The sequence below is a fragment of the Diceros bicornis genome, unplaced genomic scaffold, assembly GCF_020826845.1.
Source record: "Diceros bicornis minor isolate mBicDic1 unplaced genomic scaffold, mDicBic1.mat.cur scaffold_97_ctg1, whole genome shotgun sequence".
Classification (NCBI taxonomy): domain Eukaryota; kingdom Metazoa; phylum Chordata; class Mammalia; order Perissodactyla; family Rhinocerotidae; genus Diceros; species Diceros bicornis.
This window is the reverse complement of record NW_026691866.1, coordinates 757,797-761,321: the sequence shown is the minus strand read 5'-3', so window position 1 is coordinate 761,321 and position 3,525 is coordinate 757,797. Positions and strand designations below refer to the sequence as shown.

The following is a 3,525-nucleotide window of genomic DNA, read 5'->3' as shown; positions in this document are numbered from 1 at the left end:
AGAACAAACACAAGGGAGAGTGGGTGAGAAGATGGAGGTCTCCTGGAGATGCAGGGAGCCACTGGAGCCAGTGAAAGATCACAGACCTTGGGGCAAGGGAGACCTGACTTCAACTCCTGGCTCTGCCCCTAACTCACTGTGTGACCTTAGGCACAATAATCCCCTTTCTGAGCTTCAGTTTACCCATGTGAGAAATGGGGAAGGCAGCTAGGACATCACCTCTGGACACTGAGAGAACCCAGGCACGCAGGGAAAGTGAAGGGTTGAAACAATCACATAACAGATGTAAGTCAGACGGAGGAATGACGGTGCCCTCAGGGCAAGGAGAGACGGGACAGGGGAGAACCCACCTGGTCCTGGGTGTCCCTCAGCAGGGCGGTGTACTCCGAGGATGTGGGCTCCGGGTTGCTGAGGTTCCAGCTGATGATGTGGAAATGTAGCTGGTGCTCTCTCTGGATGGATAAACTCTGTGCTGCAGAGCCTGGAGCCACCGAGAGGAAGAGCAGACAGGTGGAGACTCTCCGTTCCCAGCACACAGGCATGGTGGCCCACGGGGTCAGGATGGTAGGTGCAGACAGCGTCCACACTGCTGGCTTCCCCATCCTTTTCAGGCCTGGGGAGAGAGGGACGTGGGGACTCTAGAGAGAGGTCCTGAAACCTCTGGGGTGGGGGTCAGAACAGGAAGGAGGAAATGGGAGGACAGGGGCGAGACAGAGAGGGGTGGTGGCAAAAGTGGTCATTAGGGGCAACTAATCAGGGGAGGGTCTCACCTGAGGGAGACCAGTCTGCAACTCAAGGAGAAGAGGCCCAGGCTGCTCTTCTTGAACAAGGATCCAGCTGGGGAGGAAGGAGGAGGAGGAGCAGGAGGGACAGGGATTGGGGGAGGGGCTGGGTGGGATTTAAACCACCAGGAGCTGCTGGGACCAGGGTCTCCCCAGGCTCTGCAGGACCCTCTCAGTGGAGTTGAATGTGGCTGAGCCGTTGCTCCTGTCTGATGAATACTGGAGGGTGGAGATGGGGAAGGTGACTGTGAGGGACTTCAGGTTGTGCCCCAAAGCTGTAAGACGAGAGGGAGAGCGATGGCCATCACTGAGAGCTGGCCTGAGACCACACCAGAGTCCTGCACTCATTATCATCTGTCGTCTTCTCTCCCAGTGGCACCACCACCCACCCGTGTGGTCACCCAGGTCAGAACCAGCACATCTGCTCAGCTCCTCCTCCCTCCCAGTAACACCAATTCCACTTGCACACTGGTCCTCACATACACTCCCTCTCTCCATGCCTGTCCCAGCTTAGGTGTTAACTTCCTTTACCTGGACCAACACCCCAGCAGGCTCACTGGATGCTCTGTCTAAAGAATGTTCTACATGACTACTAGAAGAATCTTTCTGAAATGAATACCTCACTAGGGCCACCACTGCTCTAGTACCACCCATGGCTCCCTATGGCCTTCAGTGTTTAGTTCAACCTTCTTGACCTGGCACTCAAGGCTCTACTCAATCTGGCTCCTGCTGACCTTTCAGTCTCATTTTATCCATCTACTGCGGGTTAAACTCCATGCTTCACGCAACCCAAATTCGTGTCAATTCTCCCCATACAGCATGTTGTTTCTGGCCGGAGCCTTTGATCATGGAATCCTCTCTGCCAGGAAAACCCTTCATCCTCTAGTTGCCAGGGTCCCTCCTACTTATTCTCAAAGACTCCATTCTGGTGAAACTTTCTCTAGCAAGCTCTTCCCCTCCAAATGATGCCAGGCGCCTCTCCCCGAAACCTCCCACATTGTACTATAATGGTGTGTTAATTTCACAAGACTCGGGGCTCTCTGAGGGCTGGCCTGAGACTGAACCGTCGGTATAATCTTTGTGATCAGCATGATTGCCCTAAAACCAAAATTTCACACCCTGGCTTCCCAGCTCCTGGATCACAACTGGCTGGTGGAGGAGTGGGGCCGGAGAGCTTCTCTTGGGAAGGAAAAGGGGCCCCCAGATACCTGTGGTGGCTTCTGGTGGCACAGGTGATGATGAAGTATGCAGGGACGTGGTGGCCGGCTCGGGAGCTGTGGCGAGGGCTGTCTCAGGGAGGGACAGAGTGGGAGGAGCCCCCAGGCTCACCCGGGCTCCAGCAGTGGCTGTGCCAGGACCACCATTCACAGGTGAAGCATACATGAGAGTGAGGGGACGGGTGACTGTGTGAGTAGAGGGATGAGCAAGCCTGTGGATGAGAGGAGCCCAAGAGAGAGAGATAGGTGAACAAGAGAGACTGAACTCGGAGGAGAGACAGATGGACGGGCAGAAAACTGGACAGACGGATGGGATACCTGGAAAAGGAGGACCAAGGGCGGGGCTTTAGGAGAATTAAAGTGAAAACCACGTGGGGTCAGAATGTGGTGGAGAACACGTCTGTGTCTAAGGCTTTCTCACCCTGGGCTGGGACTCTCCACCAGAACCCGGGAGGGAGAGAAGGGATGAATTAGGGCCCTTCCAGGTGCTTCCCTCACCAAGGACAGCGGGTGAAGGAGAACAAGTGCTCCCCAACCCCAAATGCGGACGGGACCCAGGACGTCAGGGCCAGGAATACTCACTGGTGGTAGTCGGGGCTGCGGCTCCATAGGTGTAATCTGTGGAGAGGAGGCAAGAGGAGCTGAGCAAGAGCTGGGGTGAACATAAAGGATTAAGGGAGAGGGAGAATGTAGGGAGCTTTGTGGGAAAATCAGAGGGGAAAGCAGAGGGGAAGAGGGGAGGGGTGTTCAGGGGGTAGGCAACGAGATGGAAGGTGGCTGGACCCAGTGATCACACAGTGATGAGAAGACTGATCCCAGACCAGGAGCATAGAGAGATGGATCATAGCTCACTTTAGAGCAACGGAGGCAACACAGAACTCTGACTGGGAGAGAGAGTGTGGCTGTAGCACAGCCCCTCACCACTGACGTAGAGGCTGTCCCCGTCCAGGGTGAGGGAGCCCAGGTGGGTGACACCCTGGGTCTCATGGCTCAGCTCCCAGTAGAGTCGCTCTCTGTCCAGCCCTGGACCAGCGGGGGTCAGAGTGGAAGGTGCAGATGATGTCCACCCCAGTGGCTGCCCCACCCTTCTTAAGCCTGGGGGAGGGAGAACCTGGGGACATGGAATACTGAGCAGGGGTCCTTCTGGGTGTGGAAAGCGAGAGAGGGGAAGGGAGGAGGCTGAGGGAGAGGCTGAAGGGGCTGCTCTCATGTCTGGAGGGGCTCTCCTCGGTGTCTCCCATGTGAGACAACCCCCTCACAAGTAAGGCCTGACTTCCTTTAGGATGTGGAGGGGGGCCTGTGAGTGACAAAGAGGGGTGAACACACAGACCTGGGTGAGGGGGCGCCTGCAGGTCTGCACGGACTGCAGCGAGGAGAACAGTCAGTGCCCTGTGCCATCTGACACATGCAGGCAAGAAAGTACCGTTACCTTCTCTCGGTTCTACACTCCAAGGTCTTTTCTTTCTACTTCTTTCCTGCTCCACAGCCATCACCCAGGCCTAGGGAACAGTCACCTTATTCCTCAT

At 56.1% G+C, this 3,525-nt stretch overlaps 1 long non-coding RNA gene across 1 annotated transcript; it reads right to left on the bottom strand.

Annotated features, from left to right (window-relative positions):
* Positions 1-543: 543 nt before the first annotated feature.
* Positions 544-2,114, bottom strand: LOC131403966 (uncharacterized). Its single transcript, XR_009219675.1, has 3 exons — positions 1,991-2,114; positions 909-1,057; positions 544-613 (listed from the first exon to the last, which is right to left on the bottom strand). It is a non-coding gene; the product is annotated as an uncharacterized LOC131403966 (long non-coding RNA).
* Positions 2,115-3,525: the final 1,411 nt, after the last annotated feature.